Here is a 19,159-nt window from a genome sequence, read left to right on the forward strand (position 1 = left end):
CAGCCCAACTGTCTAACTGCTCAGTTTAAAACTACCCAGACATCTCATTAACACAAATGCTCCCAACTTTGCCAAACCCTGAGAATTTCAAGGTCTCAATGAAAACAACTGGACTCTTTCAATAAAGAGGTCTGTAGTTTTTCTACCATCTTCAAGAAATATCAAAAGTTTATTGAGAAATGTTCCATGGAAAGGTCCAAACATTTTTCTGCATTCTTGTCACCATGTTTGTCATTTGCATTAGTGAGAACAACCATTGCATTAACAATGGTGGCTATGTAAATCCTGAGATTATTTGGTCAAATACACTCCTCTTTTCTATCGTTTCTTCTTGCTCATTTAACTAGTGACTTTCAACTCCACACCATCATGACTGGGCACAGTTTAAATAGCAGGCTCTGTTTCCATATAGATCATGTTGACATTAAAAACTTTGATCAATTCTAAGTAAAATATTTGTTGTTTCCGGGGAAGAGGTGATAAAGTCTTTAGACAGAATTTATTCATCCAAGTAATCCTATTTATTTCAGTGAAATTGCTTTGTTTTGAACAGTCAGTCTACAGCATGGCTATGTTGATTATAGCAATTTATTTTTTATACATTATGCAAGTTCAAGGATGAGGGGGGAAGACTGAGATTTTAGAATGCTGGTTTTATTCGTCATGGCTATAAAGTGTAACATTACCTATGAAAGCAAAATAATTTCCTTGGCTATCATGGAAAAATTCTCCTTTCTAAGGGACAAGACAGATCAACATTTGTGTAGTTGGTAGTTGCAATAACGCACTCAGTTCCCAGAACCCTCAGTTTGCAAACTAAGCTGTCCACTGGCCATTTTCAAATGTAACAGCAACTCGCATTGAATAGAATCAATAAAGGTTGGTCTAGGGGCAAAAATGTACATGCACAAGCATAGAGACACATAGACTTTCATATATGGGAAAGTTGTTTTCCTGGGATCTCCACCTGCCTGGTTAAAAGGCTGGAAGGATTTGCCCTTCCTTAGAGAGCTTGCTGATAAGTCTAAGTTACTCTGATTACTAAAATATTTTAAAAGGAGAAAGTGTTTCTCATGGCCTTCACTTTCCTGCCAGTTTCTTGCTAACTGTATTACAGCTGGCCATTTCCATGCTCTTCAACAGAAATTTTACTTTCAAAAAAGGACTTCCAAGGAGAAAAAAGCAAACAACAAACTTAAGGCAAAAAATTATCATGCTCTATTATGAAATAGGGAAACAAAAAGGTTTTCTTGTCTATACAAGAAAATATCTTTTACAAAATAAGAACAAAGCTTGTTTGGACACACCTCAAGCCATGCGCCTACGAATATTTTCTTGTGTACATATACATATATATGTACAAATTAATCTTAAATTGATAGCATTCCAATGCTTTCATCATAGTTCAATAATGTGTTTTAGTGAAATAAACCTACAGTATGGCTCCTTATATGTTTGAATTAAAATTATTTACAGATATTAACTAATCTTCAAAACACTTTGGAAACTGAGGCTGAGATTTCAAGTCATTGTCAGAGCCTGGATTAAGTCTGAAGTGCTAATGAGAACCTTTAGACCAGAGGAATTAAGGAAGTGCATTAGTCTGTTTTCTGTATAGGAATGAACTTGATTAAAATAAAGCCTGAGAGGTAGTATCCATCCTCTTTGCTGGTTTACATCCTTTCTATCCACCCAAATGACTGATTAGTTTGGAAAGTAGTCTAAAACAGATATAAAATGTAGTCAGATTGGAACTGCCACATTAAAGCTGTAACTTTATATCTTAAAATATTCAGAATAGAAATTAAAATATATATCAGCCTCAATAACTGTCACTTACTTACCACATTTCTTTCAGTAATTTCTGTGCTGTCCTGGCTAATTGTTCCTTATGTGCAGTTAAGCATGTCACACTGCATCACTCTTTCTTTCAATCTGCCTGATCAAATATAGTGACTTTTCTTACCTGTTTCTGTGTGGATTCAAAAGGTTTTAATTCTTTTCTCTGAAGTGTATTGACCACTTGAGTCTAGTATGCACCAGTCAGGTCTCAGTGAAATGTTGGTAGTTCTGCATTTTACAAAAACATCTCCACATACTGTAATAAGCTCACCTAGGATTACAGTTGCTTATATGATTATGAAATCTGATAGCTGCTTGAAAGGAAAATAGTATCTAAAATCTCTATAAACAAGTAAGAAGCCTCTTTGTGCTCCCTGCTGTACAAAGTCTCTCTCAGCTGAAGATCTTGCCATTCAAACAGAAAAGCAGGACCAGGTAAAGGGGAACAGATGGAATGAGAATAGAGAACAGGTCAAAGGAGGTGATCATGCCCCTCTGCTCTGCTCTCATGAGACCTCGCCTGGAGTATTGTGTGCAGTTCTGGTGTCCTCAACATAAAAAGGACATGGAACTGTTGGAACAAGTCCAGAGGAGGGCCACGAGGATGATCAAGGGACTGGAGCACCTCCCGTATGAAGACAGGCTGAGAAAGTTGGGGCTGTTCAGCCTGGAGAAGAGAAGGCTGCGTGGAGACCTCATAGCAGCCTTCCAGTATCTGAAGGGGGCCTATAGGGATGCTGGGGAGGGACTCTTCATTAGGGACTGTAGTGACAGGACAAGGGGTAACGGGTTAAAACATAAACAGGGGAAGTTTAGACTTGATATAAGGAGGAAATTCTTTATTGTAAGGGTGGTGAGGCACTGGAATGGGTTGCCCAGGGAGGTTGTGAATGCTTCATCCCTGGCAGTGTTCAAGACCAGGTTGGATGGAGTCTTGGGTGAAATGGTTTAGTGTGAGGTGTCCCTGCCCATGGCAGGGGATTTGGAACTAGATGATCTTAAGGTCCTTTCCAACCCTAACTATTCTATGATTCTGTGAGACAATGGTAGAAGGATGCAATTGCCTGCTGTGGGGAGAATCCATGATAAAAGCAGGGACTGTGTTCCCCCAGATCTCATCCTAAATCCTTTGCAATGTGATTCTCCTTCTACATCTCTCACACATTACCCATTACCTTGACCCCCTTACCATCACCTTCTGACAGAGGTGCTATATCAGAGTCTTTTACATAAGGAGTCAGAATTTCCTTTAATGGGAATGAAAACAGTTTAATTTCAGTTGTCAAAATACAACACAATTCAGAAGATGAATTCTTGTGTTCCCCAACTAACATTCACCTCCTGAGTGCCTTATAATTACATCAGCAGTGAACCCTGGGAAAGAATGAAATTTAATGATATGAAAGGTGTGGGGGAAATGAGCATCAATTTGTTAAATACTTCATTTTCTCTCTGGATTTTAACCTTCGGAGATTACAATGCACATATGAAATGTGACTGCAAAGAGCAGAGTGAACAGAAAAACCTATCTAGTGAGAGTATAATATCATAGCTGTATTCAAAATTCCTGAAGCGCTCCAGAGTTCTGGCTGCAGGATGTTTTCCCCAAAGTACTTAATGTAAACATAAGTCTGTTTATATTTCAGTAGGTGTGAATAAACTCAGCCAATATTCAGTGCCAAGAAAATGAAGCACTTTTTTTTTCCCCATCACAACAATTGATGTAAGTAATCAACTTGCTGTGTGTTGCGAATGATGCCTTCATTCTGATGTCTCCAATAAACAATATTAATGCATAAGTGTTTGAGAAGCTTGGAGCAGATAATTTTCTACAGAGAAAAATCTTCATTTCCCACTGTTTTTTGTGGTAAAAGAAACGCAACACAGTGTTTTACAAGACAAATTCCCTGATGTTGTGATGACATGCAACAGATTTTAATGGTTAATTCTTAGTCGTGCCTATACTATAAAAAGAGGCATTGTGCCAGAGGTGGCAGGAGGAGGGGAGGCAGGGGAGCAACAGCTCATAGCAAAGAAAACAGCGGCCTTCTCTTTCTCCTGGGATGCTGCAGAGACAAGCCAGCCACAGAAACACAACTGAGCTTTGATAGTACCGGGGGGAGATGCTTGAGTGGGGGTTCAGGGCAAAAGCAGGATTTTCTTAACATGCAAGGAGGCAATAGCATCAGGTGGAACAGAGTTCCCTGGGTTTGCAACAGCCTTTTTTAAATGAGATGTTTCTGGGGGAACTGAAACATTTAATCTGTAGCCAACAGCACAGAAGGGAGGTGGCTTTGTATTTTGTAAAAATAATGAAGCCATAGATCCAGAGCCAAATTTTGAAGAGGATTCTAAATGCTGTTTTGGGGAAAAGATTATGGAAAGAATTACCAGTAGCTGTTGTCACCTCCCAAAGCCCCACTGCTGAAAGAAAGTACTGAATAGCTTTCCTAATCTTTTCTCTCATCCCTTTCTTTTGGATGAAGTCAAGCAGAATGTAGTTAAAGGCTCTATTTCCACTGAAATCTTCTGTGTTAAATTAGACCTTCTGAATCCAGCCTTTCCCAGAAGACACTCTTTTTCTTTTCTCTTTTTTTTTTTTTTTACAGTAAGTAATCAGTGTTTAATTACTTGACTTTTACATGGTACAACCTTTGAGACCTTCCTGACTTGCTGAGTATTCAAAGTGTAGTGTTCAGAGTGTTCAACAACTGCAATTGCCTTGTTAACACTTACAATACAGGGGAGGAAAGGGAAAAGTTTCCAGGATCTGTAAGTTACACAGACTTGTTACATGTCTTGAACTCAGGGGCTGCACTGAAGCCAAATATGAACTGACAAAGGCCTTTATGACTTTTAGGTCTGATCTAGCTGCATACGCATACATATTCATGCATACACACTTTTAGTTTGCATTTGGACTTTGCACAACTTTCTGGCTTTGTGCAAGCAGAAAGCTAAGTTTCAACCTGTGTGGGCTCACACCCACTTCCACCCTCAAATTTGACTATGAGGTTTTGAGTTCAAGCAAACTTAAAATTGCAAAGAGAAACACCATCAAAACCAAAGAGTTTTCTCTGGCTCCGTGTCAAAAGTGAGAGAAACTGCACATTTTGCGCACTTTTGGAGTATGGCTTCATGGGAACATTTCAGAAACATTAATCATCCTTTCAGGAAACTTCAGGTCTCATGTTTTACATTTGCTAACACATATAAATCACAAATCTGGAGCATCAGTTCTGATCTCAATTACATTTGATGCAATTCTCTTGTCAGCAGTTGGGTTAAATATTTTTCACTCTGGGTCCCGATCCTATAAACAGTTTAACAATACAGCTTTAAAATTAGGCGTATGCATAAATGCTTTCAAGACAGCAGCCTCAGTTTCAGGCTATGAAAATTTTTAAGAAGGTGAAAGTGTTGTATTATATGATCATTTCCTCTATTTTCTTCTTATTGTTTTCTCTAATTTTAGTTTATAAGAATTTCAAGGAATGTCACACAAATTCAGCGGAAGCTTGAAACATTGTATTGTTTGACTAATTAAGACTAAAAAGTTTCTCTTGAACAAAATGTCATATCCCTCAATTATATCTAATGAGGAAAAACATAACTCTTACTAGGCCTCTTGTAAATTAAATAGCTCCTTTTGAAAATAAGTAAGAATTGCTAATTATTTGGTAGAAACATGAGCTAAAACCTTACTGAAATTTATATATTAATAAAAGATTACTATCTAAGGAAAAAATGTAACTATTAAAAAAGAAATTATTCTTTTGTCTGTTTGAAAAAGTTAATATTTTTCTGTGATTCCTTGTAGAAACACATAAATGGGAGATAATGTCATAGCGTTTTTCTTAACTACAGTAAAAACTGAGATGTTGTGTTCTTGCTCCTTCCCAAAAGAAAATTTACAAAGCTGTACTTAGCATGCCATTGATATCCTAAACATGCAGAAGAACCTTAAAAGCAGATTTTGGAAACACAGAAGTCAGCAATTCCTGACCAAAAATTTACAGAGTTTAACCAAAGGCAAATTGGCTTAGTTTAGATTTAGGTAACTCCTATTTTGCTGGCATCAGTTGAAAAAATCAATGAATTGATCAGAAAAAAAAGTTGTAATTTAATGTAGGTTTTTATTTCAAATTTGATTTTAACACTGACTGAAGAATATTTTGCCTGTCTTCTATTTCTCCTAAAATATTGGAATTTACAGTAGTCATTTAAAGCAATAGTAATAATAATAGTAATAATAACAATAATAACAGTAGTTGTTGTTGTCATTATTATTTATACAATGGGAATTTTAAGATTATGTGCACACAAAATCTTTGAAATAAAGTCTTTAAGCTGGAGACCTGAATGTCACACTAGAGCATCCATGAAATGTGTTCCACTTGTTCTGCTATATAAAAGCTTCTGGGATTGGACAAAAAGTTTCCTAAATCTCAAAATAATTTCCTCTGCAATAAGCTGGAAAAAATTTTCAAGAGTTTCTTCATCCACTGCAGAAATTACTTAGTTCTCCTCCTCTTTCCCACACAGAAGCAATATCTTCCATGTTACTTTGCTATCTGCTCATGATGGCTAAGAGCAGGAGCAATTTAGCTACTCAAACAAGTCTGATTTGTAGTCTGAAAGTAGAAATCATTAGGAAAATGCTATTTGGCTAGTGGCAGCTTAAACAGTGATATATGATTTTCACTCATTTTATGTTATTTCTGCACAATTCTTACCTCTATTTAGGTGAATCTAGGAAATTTTTGCTGTGAAATGGAAAGATCTGTGCATGTTAAATGGGAGATTATGAAACACTGTTTTTGCAGCTGTCTGATCTCCTGTTACTTGACGCATTTTTCATTTACTTTCTCTTCTCTGGTGTACTTCAAACACAAAACTGGAAAAGACTAATGCAGTTTCTCAGTTTAGTCTGGTTTGGATCTTGAAATAACTTTTAAGAGTAAACAACTGACCTAATTACACATAGAGTGAAGGCATTAAAATGCAATATGGTCTGCAAAATGCAGTATGAGCGGACTTCAAACCAAAAAAAGCTGCAAAACATACTTGTAAAAATTGCTTTACTACAGACAGACACAATCAGGTTATTACTAACAGTGTGGTCTTAAAAACTGAAGGCAGCTATTTTTCAGTTCAGAAGTTTGGAGAAAAAGGTTGGCAAACTGCTGAAAAATATGCCTTCCCATGAGAAGCACCTTTGTTTTCTGAAGGGAAATTAGTTATAATACCCTATATACTATAGTGAAATGCTTACTAATAGGAATGAACACTATACTTTAAAAACAAATCTAACAAACAATCAGCACTTTTTTCTTTTTTTTTTTTACAGTCACCCTTTTATAGTCTTCCTAAGAGATTTACAGTCTCTATAGCTGTAAATGGTGTGACTGAGTGATCTCTCAGTGAGAACTGCCATGGTACTGTTGCTTCCCAGCAGGCAGTCCAGTCAGATGATGTAGAGTAGGCGTAGGGAGACAGATCCCATTTGAATGCATGAAAAAAACATGATGCTGAAATTTCATAGCTGTTGTAGAGTATATTCTGGATGCCTGAGCCTCATTTTTTGCATGCTTGGAGCTTCCATTCAAACATAATGCTGGATTTGTGCAAAACTGCACTCTGTCACTTGTTTGAATTTATCAGCATTTAATTTATGCCAACTCTGAACACACTGCAGGGCAGCACAGAAATCACAGGAACCACACATGGCTGATGACCATGCTGCTTTCATTCCTGTTTGAGTTGGGGTTGCAAAGCTACGCACCCTGGCCTTTTGGAAAGGCAGAAGCAGCAGAGGAATCACTCCTGAAATTTCTTACCACAGCAGCCTCATCTGTAAATTGGGACTAATAGCACTTCACTGTTTTGAGCAGTCCTTAACGTAGAGTTCAGACCTCTCTATAGAATCCACTCTGAACCTCAAGTGGTTTCTCCTCTGCCCAACAACCTGCTTCTGCAAAAGTTGCTGACTAGCCTGATAAGGGGCTGGATTAAGCTATTTGTTATCTGCCTGTGTTGTACCCCAGATACTTATCTAAGGTACTTATATCAGCACCTTTACACCTAAGCACTTCCTAGTCTGTAATGAAAAGTATTTCCTTTATCATAGTCCTGGAAATAGTATTCTTTTCAATTTATGAATGGGGAACTGAAGAGGAGAGAGTAAATGATTTTTCTGCAGTTTTAAGAAGGATCCTGAGGTGAAGGAAAACCTGCCCCTTGCCTGGCTTACATGTCAGGCTGCAGCAACAGCCACCTGGCAGGGAAAACAAGAGGAAGTTGGTGGAGAAGGAGGAAAAGATGTTTTTAAAAAATGTATTATTTTGTTTATTTATGAGCCATAAATCCAACTCTACAAATTGCCCTGATCAAAAGGGTGGAGGGAAGCTCATTAAAACCAAACTGTTGTTTGTGCTTTCTTTAATATGCTTTGGATCATACCATATCCATAATAAATCCTTATGAGGAAGCGGCTCTCCCTGAGCAAGCAGAGCAGCAATCGTATGAGAGGGAGGGAGAAGATACATGGCCAAGTCTTTGGGGCAATAGGAAAGAAGAGATTTTTCTAGGAACTTAGTGAGTACTATGGAGAGTTTGGGCAACTTTTAAAGCCACTGAAAGAGTGAAGGATTGGTCTCATGAGGACAAACTGACAGGGAAAAGATTGGTTTCCTGTCTTGCTTATTTAGTCTTTCCCTTGTGGCATATCTGAGGTTTCTTGATCCAAAGTGGTTTTTATCTTATAGTTTTGTTGCTTCTTCTTAGTGGCCTTTTTCTTTAGAGCCTGGAAGCCATCTAGGAGTTTTATGTGCTTACTTCAAGGTAAAAGGGCAACTAGTTCCATGCAGAGTGAGCCATTTGGCAAAAATTTTAGTTTGATTCCTACAAAAATTGGTTTTAAATATAGAAAGGTGTCAAGTTATTATTTACTATACATAGAAAATATGGGGGGAGAGCAATGATATTAACATATTTATGTCATAACTATTTAAATTATTGCCCTAAATTGTATACCATACATTTGTTGTCTGAACTAGCAGCAAGTAACTGATCTAAGGAGAAAGGAGTTTCTCTGTTATATCATTTCTATCACTTCTTATTAAAAGTCCATGTCTCACTATATTGTGAGGTATAGCACTGACTGAGGTTACATTGCAACATAGTCTAGGTGACACCATGCAACAGGACAATTGCTGTTAAAAGAAAAATGGAGTTAAGATAAATCAGCCCTTACTATAAGGGCCATTTAGTAGGATTATAAAAGAAAACCTGTTTCTTCAATTACAGGAAAGTGTAGTCTATCCTCTGACTCTTCTCTGGCTGAAGGCGTAAAGAGAAGCATTTGCACAGGCTTTGTTCTACAGAGAGATGCCTCTGAAGGTGACCCTTGCACAGAAACCAGTCCCTGGACACTCTCATTTATTGCAGTTAATATTAGCTGGAGAGCCTCAGCTTAGCAGTTTATTCTTTCACAAGTGCCCAGGCTCTGTTGAGAGCTAAGATGCCTGAGAGAAACTTCAGGTAGGAGTAACAATGCTTCCTTGAAGTGAAGCAGCCCCTGAGGAGAGTAGCTCCTTTTTATGGAGGATTACCTAAACTGTACTTGTCCTTGCATCGTCGGCTGGGCTACCTGGTGCTTGAGGTATGCCACTGAATATAACCCAGCTTTTTTGGCTAGAAAAGGGATTGGCTTTGCATCAAGAACCATCTCTGATATCTAGCTGATACACTGAGAGTATCAAATATAAGTCTCAGAGCTAGATATCTTCAATAGTGAGATTACAGTTGGGCTTGATGGTATGTGGAGAGAAAAACAGGCCAGGTAGGCAGGAGGCTCTAAGGGGAGGAAGTCCTCTAAAGCAATGTGCTGGAGAGAACAGAGAGTTGCCTGGATATGCCAGACCTCATTTGTATGATGGATATGAAGCATTTGTGACATTTTTGTTTAAAACATCACTCTAGGTAACCCTGGAGTGATCATGATGTTTGTATTCATGTTTGGGAATGTTTGTACAACGTTTCTGGGAGAGAAGGGTCATCAAATGCTCTGTCAAAGTCTTCAACTATTGCAGAAAGGAAATAGTGAGGAAATGAAAGGGCAATGGAAGAGTTTTCTTTCAGGTCTTATGTGTTTTATAGTGAGAACAGAGAGGATCTGGAGTGTCACTGATGTTTTCTTGAAATAACTGTACACTTGATGTATGGATTGTTAAGAGAAAAGGAGGGGGAACAGTTGTGGTGAAGCTCAAAGGAGTGAGGAAACCAAAGTGAGGTGGAAAGCAAGTGAAATCCCTTAGGCTGATTTCAGCTGTGGAGACAAGGAATGCTGGAGGGACCCCAGCAGCCCTACCAAGCTCTGATCACTGCAACAGCTCCAGGTAGATCCTGCTTAATACTTACGTGTCTTTAACAGACATATGAACTGCAGGCCCAGTGAACTACATGCAAGTTTAATCAGAGGAACAAGACTGAATCATCTGATATACCAGCATCTCTGTCCTGCTGAAACAGCCTGGGGCAGGTAGGCTTGCTGATCTTAATTATTGAAGTTTCCCAAGTTACTGTTTTCTTGTATCTCATTCTCATTTGTAAAGTCTCCTGTTGATTCATTCTGCTTAATAGTCCCCTTGTTTGGGGTGAGATGTTCTTAGTCATAGAAGGAAAATTAGGAAAGATTGCTCATTCTTGAGCATAAAAATAGATTAATCTCAATTTTTTCCTGGGTCTGGCTTGCTCTGTTATTCAAATTTTGTTAGAAATGCAAAATGTAAACCCCTTTTCTCTGTATTCCTTGGCAAGGGTACCATTGGATCCAGCATTCTTCCACTGCTGAGGAAACAATCTTGGGGCTTATGACTTTTTAATAAAATACGTGAATAGTTACTCATGTAAATGTTCTACTTCAATTATTGATGGGATTTCCATCCTCCTAATGTTATATCTAAGGCATCTTTCTCAGTTCTTTTGTATTTATCACTCTGTATAATATATAGAGAGAATACACATATTTCTTCCTGTCATTTTCCATCTGTATGAAACAGCACATCAAGTGTTGGTCAGCAAGGGAAAAGAGACAAAAAAGCATTTGTGGCTGTTGACAAGTTTTTACTTCCCTGGGAGAAACCTTGGCTAAGTTTATGTTTTATTATTTCAATTAATTGGGCAGCCATATAAGCCAAGTACTAGTTAGGTTAAAATAATGTTGAGTTTATACGAGTCCCAAATTTTACCTTAAAAAGTACAGTATTCCGACAGTGATTTTACAAGAGTAGACAAGCATGAAATTAATTTTATATATTAAACACTAGGTAAGCTTGCAGCTTCCTAACATTCATAGGAAATTTTACTTGAACTGTAATATAAGGCTGTGTGGATTTTCCCCCTTTCAGTTATGTGAATTTCTTCAGCAATTCAAACCTCTGATAACTTTTTAAAATAGGGTATCTAAATTTCTATACCAGGACTTCCTAATCTAATTTTACTCTGTAGTTGTGATATAGAATATATTTTTATATACATAATATTATTATGGCAATATACAGTTAAACTGGTGCCATGTTGGGAAGTTTAGATTCACTGAATTAGAGAAAGCTTGTTTTACAGCTCAGTTTAGACTACGAAAGTAGGGTTGAATAAACATTGGGGATGTCTGTCCACTATCCTAGTATATGGATTCCTGTTTTAAAGCAAATGAACTGCAAGCACAGTAGAGCTCAGGGTATTCTTCAGAAACAGCTGTTGCCTCTCCCATGGATACTCAAGGGAGAGGTTTGTATTCTGTGACTGATTTCTACCTGCTGGATGGCTGGGTTCATCCTGACACATCCAGGTGTTCCTGATCCAGATTCTTGCATAAACCATTCAGTCAGCTGCAGCTGGAAAGAGGTCTACCTGAGAAGCACCATGTCTTTATTATATCTTTCTTCTTAAGTCATTCTTTATTTCTCTGATTGCCTAATTGCACGTATTCCAGTACAACCATTCTAGGAATTTGTTCTGCAAGTTTAAAGCCAGATTGTCTTTTTTATGCCAGTGCATTTCTACCTTAATATATTCTGATAATGTCTATCAGCAATAAAGCCAGCAGGCCTAAGTCTTTAGCAGTAGATCAAAAAGTACTTGCAACTAGCTACTACAGTGTACCTTTGCACATTTAATTACGGCACATAAGGACTTGTGATAGGTTTAGACACTGTAATAGATAGCTTCTAATATAATTGTATACTCTCTTTTTCTTTTCTTGTGGAAAGATAAAGTAAAAAAACCTCTTTATTTTGCCTTTTATTGTAGTTTAGAGTTTTAAGTGATGTGGCTGTCATCTGAATATGCTAATTATGCTATATTATTTTACAGTCCATTAGACACGCCTATAAAAATGTGTCTTAAGTTCTAAGCCTTTGATTAACTTGTTGAGACTCAGTATTTCCCAGTACTTGTTTAAGACTGGTAATTGGCATTCAGAGAGGTAGCAGAATGCACCTGCCATTCTGACCACTGGTGACCTTCACTATGAATTAACTGCAAAATCCATGTCAGGCAGTTAATTGAATGAAACTGTGAACTTGTAAGTGGTAATGGTTATGATTAGTGTATAACATGCCATAACAGTAATGATGTAATCTTCGTCTCAGGAGACTTAGGGTTGAAGTCTTAGGGGTTTTATATGGCAGATTAAAGAGGGGTGTAAATGACAAGTGGGAAGCTTGAAAGGGGGAGAAAGCAAAAGGAATCCCTCTTCTCTTTTTCCCAAAGACTCTAAAGATAAAAATATTTAATTGGATTTGAGAGGTTGGTGAACTTTTTATTCCCATCAAAGTGTTTCATCTGTCTTGAAGGTAGAAAGAACTGTCAGCAGCCCTTTCATCTGGGCTAGGAGAGGTATTTGTCACTTGTGGTTGGATGTGCAGAGTAGCATTAAAATGACCGTTTTTTGTTGTTGTTTCAGGAAGCCAGAGAACATCTGTGGCTCACTGGGGCACATGCTGTGCATAGTATGTATGGGTGGACTGGCTTATATGCTACTTTTTTGTTGGATACTTTCATAGCCATTACAGTAACGAGATTAGTGCTGCAAAGCTGCTCATGCTTTCTTTAGACTTTACATTTTTGTATACTGGTGACAAATATGAACTGAGCAGCCAGAAAAAGACATTTGGTAAGGATGATGTGGGTATATCTAAGTACACCCTGCATGCAAAACAGAAGAGCTTTTGTAAACTGGATGGATCCTGCTGGGGTTTTAGCTTTAGAGTCCACAGATAAAAGAACTTGTCTTTTGTGAAATTTGCCTCTGACTCCATGCCCTGTTTGTATGCTTGTTAGAATATGACATCTTGCAAATATACTCTGCAAGGCATGTTGCTGAACCAATAAATGAGAGAAATGAAGCCTTTCAAGGCTGTTGCATCAGGCTAGTAACTCATCAGTTGAAATGGAGCATATGCCCAGAAATGCAAAGAAAGGCTTTGCAAAGTGCTGCCACTCTAGTTTAAGCATAACATTCTCAATTTGACAGTAGTTGTACTATTGAATCACAAAAGTGTATTTCAGAAATCTGCATATTTACACTGATTAATTATTACATAAATTCTATTTAATATGAACGAATTATGGGAACCAAATTTAACTAGAGTTTAGGAAGAGCAATGGAGTAATAATCTAGCTATTAAAATGGTCGGAGAGCTGCACCACAGGAGTTATATTAAACTTACTAGTAATTTAGTGCGTTAGGCTTTCTCTTGTCAGTACATTTGTGACCTATTTATAATGAAACACATATTCTGTCAAGAGAGACTCAGATATAGGCATCTGCCTTCTTTGTGCAGTCCACATGAAAGGTTCATTGTGGTTGTCTTAAATGTATACAAATACACGTACTGATTAACATGACTAGGCTGTATACCTGTATGTTTATGCCAAAAATAGAAATTAAGTACTCGCTAGCACAATGAATCTACTGTTGTGCATTATAGAAACACAGGCTATATTGTTTCTATCTGTTATCATGAAAGCATCTCTCTAGGGATGTTTACGTTTACATCCATGTAGGGATGCAACAAGGGGTACTGGCTTTAAACTGAAAGAGGGTAGGTTCATTGGGGGTTGTAACTATGGGAAAAGGATAATGGGTTTAAACTTAAACAGGGGAAATTCAAGTTAAATACAAGGAAGAAGTTCTTTACTGTGAGGGTGGTGAGGCGCTGGATGGTAAATACTCCATCCCTGGCAGTGTTCAAGGCCAGGCTAAACAGTCTTGGGCGACTTGATCTAGTGTGAGGCGTGCTAGCCCATGGTAAGGGGGATGGAACTAGATGATCTTAAGGTCCTTTCCATCTCTATTCTATTATTAGGAAGAGATTCTATTTCCAACTCTATTCTATTATTAGGAGAGGCTGGGGAGACCCTGGCACAAGTTGACCAGAGATGTGTCTGCCCCATCCCTGGCAGTGTTTAGCAGCCTGGTATAGTGGAAGGTGTCCTGCCTATAGCAGGGGGGTTGTAACTAGGACTTTACAGTCCCTTCCAACTCTAACCATTTGATGATTCTGAATAGTTTTTAAAGGTTTGTAATTTGCCTCTGATGTGACATGCCAAACCTAATAATATGAAATATTTCATTTTTTTTCCCTGAACACCTTCCTTGGTCAATATTTGATCCAAAAAGTATAAGGCCGTATATGGTTTTCTATGTTCCCACATTTAACCCCAGCTTTGTTTCTTTAGGATGAAGTTATTGCATTTCCATGAGGTCCTGGTACATCTTTTAATGCAAGATCCTAAATAAGCAGCTCACTCTTTGGTTTTGTTTCTGAGTGAAATAGCTGCAGCTACATCACCTGTATTTTTGAAACTTTCCTGGTAAATTTGATTGATACACGTTTTCACAAGTTATGGAGAGAAAAAGTCAGTTAATACAGGTCTTGTGGTGGCAAGAGGCCAGGTGTAGAAGAGGGTCTATTACCAACTACTTGGAAAGAAAGATCACATGATGCCTGTATTAGGCATCAGTGAATCTATTAACAGAAAATATTTAAGAGATGTCTAAACCTGGGAGATGCTTCAGTCAGGATTCATGCTGTCTTGGACATCCCAATTAAGTAACCTATAGGAATCCAGGTTGCCCTATCTGCGGGTCCCAGAGCATCATTTTCTTCAGTGGCTGTGCACATCCAGTGAGGATTTCAGAGCCTGCAGCCTTAGAAGTGTGATATTATGGCAGAAAAGAAGCTGAACACAGTAGGAGCTTGAAAAGCTGATCACTATTCAAGGTTGGGGCTAGAATCATACAATCAGTTAGGTTGGAAAAGACATTTAAGATCACCAAGTACAACCAACCAAATCTAAAAAGATGTTTTAAAGAAAATTAATGTCTCAGGCCAAACCTGAAAGCTCAAAGCAACTTTCTGGCTCTTTAAATCATGGAATTCAGATGATTTTGTTCATCTGAGACAGATGTACAAACCTACTCATAGGTAATTCAGTGTCCAGCAGTCCTGTTATTTCTGGCCTGTGTAATGCATGAACACATATAAATGAACATTTTACACTCACAGAATCCAAACCCATCACCTCTGTATGTTCAGACAAAGCTTTTGGGTTCCCCAATTTATCAACAGACATGGTACACTTAGTTATAGTACACCTGATAATTGTTCTAATATATAAATTTTATATCATATAGGTATCTATGTAATAACAAATATCATAACTGTTAAATGCAGTGAGTTGACCTCTGGAGAATCTAGATGTCAATAGTTACTGTGCCAGTAATGAAAAATTTTTCAGAGTGAATGTCTTTGTTCTCAGGACAAGTGTCCGTATTTGACAAAGTTAATTTTTGGTTTAATTTCCAGCTCTGCACTAGAGTTTGAATTCCTGATCCTGCCAAGCACTGAGCTCACCACGTGAAGTTCTTCTGCTGTTGTCATCAGTGAGAGCTGAGGGCACTCAGCACCTGGCAGGAACTGGCACTTTGATGGCAAGCAGGGATATTGCAAAGCAGGATTAAAGTGCACTCGCTGACAGAGCTGTTTGAAGAAGCTTTCAGAGCACCTGCCCATGCTGTGCTTGACTCTAGACTTTGCTATCAGCCCCTCAACCTCATTAGCACCAAATTTATTCTCAAAAATAGATAAATAAGAGACTCTGACAGTGATATTTATTTCCTGCAGCATGCCTAAGATGTTCCCAAGTAATAAAATATGAAATTGTACTACTCTTTCTCCAACTGGGCAACGTAAGGAAAATAATGGTTATGGAGGCCTTTACCCAGAGCAGGATGAGAAAGGGTAAAATGTGAGAAATGCTTGAAGTTTCTTTAGTTTTCACTGAAACATAGTTTTCTCCCTCCCCACCTCCCACCCCTAACCAAGAAAGCAGGAACAAAACAAAGTTAAATTTATGGTTTGAGGGTTTTGCTTGTTCTGAGAGTTTTTTGTTCTTACTATATTTTGATGGTGACCATTATCATATTAAATCAAAAGGGGAAAGAGAACAATACATCCCGTATAGTTGGAGTTGCTCCATACCTTTTGGACATATCTCTGCATAAAGAATTATTCCTTTGAACTGATGGGTGAATTCAAATTTCTAGAGGCAAAGAACATTGACGAGGTAATTGTTTTTCTGTAAAAACTTTCAAGACTGAGAAGAAATGTTGCCATAGTAAATGAAACTATTTGGGCAAAAAAAGAAACAGAAAAAAAGAAACATGAAAAACAAGTATTTTGAAAAAGTTGCTTCTTTCCTGCAGTGATGAATCTGTGGTTTAGGAATATTCCATTCATTGTTAATGAAAACTAAAACATCATATGCACAGTATTTTTGGTAGAAGGCTACTGGAGACATCTATTTTTGTATAGAAAAGGGAGTCTATTCCACTGCTGACATAGAAACAGCAGTATTTTGGTATGTTTTAGTGGTCATCATTTATTTTGGGAAAGAATATGGGATGCTTCCCAAGTTAGCTTTAATATTCATTAAAAACTCTTCCATTCTAGCAAGAACTGCACTCTCTTTACCCTAATGCATCACAGCCACTTTCCACAAAATTATCACAGCTGAGACTCTACCCCAAAATCCAAAGATTTGGTTAACTCAGAACTGATTTGCTGCTGCTATCTGAACATCCATGCAATTTTGGTACATTCTGTTATCTGAATATCCATGCAATTTTGGTACTTTAACAATGAAGAACAGAATAAATGGGGGAGGAGGAATTGTGCATGAGGAAAACTACGAACTTTAACTAAGTTTCTTACATAAATAAAGTGCCTTAATTTACAGATTTATTTTTTTTATGGCACCTACATAGCTATATGTAGAAAGAGAGCATTGTTTGTTTCATGTCATTTGTGAAGTTGCTGGTGCATGTTTGCCCACTAACTGGCTTGACGGCTTCCACAACATCACTGAACAACTGCTAGAATCAATTTAAATCAAATTACATGCATAAATCTAATTATCTTCTATTGTTTATAGAAGCAAGCCCTGAGGGATTTAACAGACAGGAATTCAAAGTGTGAAAAAAAGGTTTGAAGTGGGTGGTCCGGTTCCACTGCCCCTCAGTTTTCAGGTGTACCAAACTACAGGAAATTAAGAAAAAAAAAAAAAGTCTCTGTGAATCTCACACAGTAAACCATTATATCAGGCTTCTGATTAGTTCTTTTTATTTATTTTGTGTTACAATGCCATGCAGACTAAAAATTACTTACTCTTGACTGGAACATAATGTAATATGTGAATGGGAAAACTAACATATAGTTTTAGTGTTCACCTTCCATCTCTATTCCACTAAAAATAGTAGGAAATAAAAATGAAATTTTAATTTTTATTTCACTTATTATTTTAAAGATGGTTTTGCCACAATTTTTTCCTGATTTGAGCCTTTCACAATGTTGTTATTTTTCCCATTCTCCGTTTTTCACTGGTGTTTATAATCTCCAATTCTTAAATAATTTAAGAACATTTTGGGGATTGTCTTCTAATAGTGTAAATTAGGAGTAAATCAACTGAAGTTAATTTAAAACAGATGCAATGGGCTTGAAAATCAAATCTTTATTATCTTCTAAACTAAGTTGTTCTTGTTTTTAACTACATATGTTTATTTCATGTTTGCTCTGTGTTGATTAAATCTCTCTGGTTGGCTAAGACAAGACTACTCAAGTTCTGACAGGAGCAGCACCTATGAGCTCAACTGATAGGAAATGCTTTCTAGTCTTGCTGAATATGGCAAGTCTTTTACCAACACTGTTGTCTGCTACAAGCCACAACAGTTTTAGAATTGCATTTCTGATTGACAATATCTAATTAATAAATTCAAACCTTAGAGTACAAAAAATTCATGCAGCTCCGACGCCATTGTCTTCATTTCTCTGAACTATTTTGTGCTGAAACACCACATCATGAACGTTTTCATGAACTTTCTTGTAAATTACACTACTTGCTATTCAGAGTTGGCTTTATTCCTTAACAACCTTTGAACTTTTTCTTCCTCAGCAGAGCGATGTGTAGTGCTATAAATTACAGTTCTCACAAGACGTGCTATTCATCTTTTTTAGATAAGAATACTCTAACATATGAATCTTAAAAGGAGTATAGTATTTGCTTTATTTCCTCTCTTGCTGCTTAGAGGAGAGATATAGGGAAGACAAGAAAAAAGTGGTCAGCTGCTCTGGCCATGACTTCTGATTTTGAGAGTTCTCTGAACTTTGCCGTTCACTCTTCCAGCCTATAAACAAACTTTTATTGTTCTTAAATACTTAGGTAGCTGTTAACAAAAATGGAATAAGTCATTGCTCAAAAAAATGTCTGTAATGCTTCTAGCAAGGCTTTATCTTTATGACACTAACGATAATCCCTTGTGTAATTAACTGTAGAGCAGTTATGCATGCAGTATGCAGTCCATGACAAGCCTCATAGAAAATACATCAGTATTAGCCACAGGTGAATTCATTTAGAAAGATTAATGACTGCACCTGAATTTTAATGTCTGAAAAGGGATGGAACACTGAATCCTTAATTAAAAAGTTGAATGACTGGTATGGTTTGTTTAACATCACAAATTTCAACAGGAGATTTTCATATTCAAATGAAGTCTGAAAAGGAAAACTTTCGTTAGAAGGTGGTGAAGTAAGGGTGAAAAGCAAAAGTGTTTTATGTGCTTTACTTTATGTAAATTGATACATGGATCAGTAGCTTTGATATGGATCAAATGAAGTATAATTATGGCTCCTCTCTGTTTACAGTGAATATGGGGCAAAGAATTCTTAAGAAATGCAAGGCATTGCTACACTCC

This window comes from Pezoporus flaviventris, unplaced genomic scaffold (genome assembly GCF_033815535.1).
Source record: "Pezoporus flaviventris isolate CSIRO_AGI_PZ_B2104156 unplaced genomic scaffold, CSIRO_AGI_Pfla_v1 ptg000013l, whole genome shotgun sequence".
In the NCBI taxonomy this organism is placed as follows: Eukaryota; Metazoa; Chordata; class Aves; order Psittaciformes; family Psittacidae; genus Pezoporus; species Pezoporus flaviventris.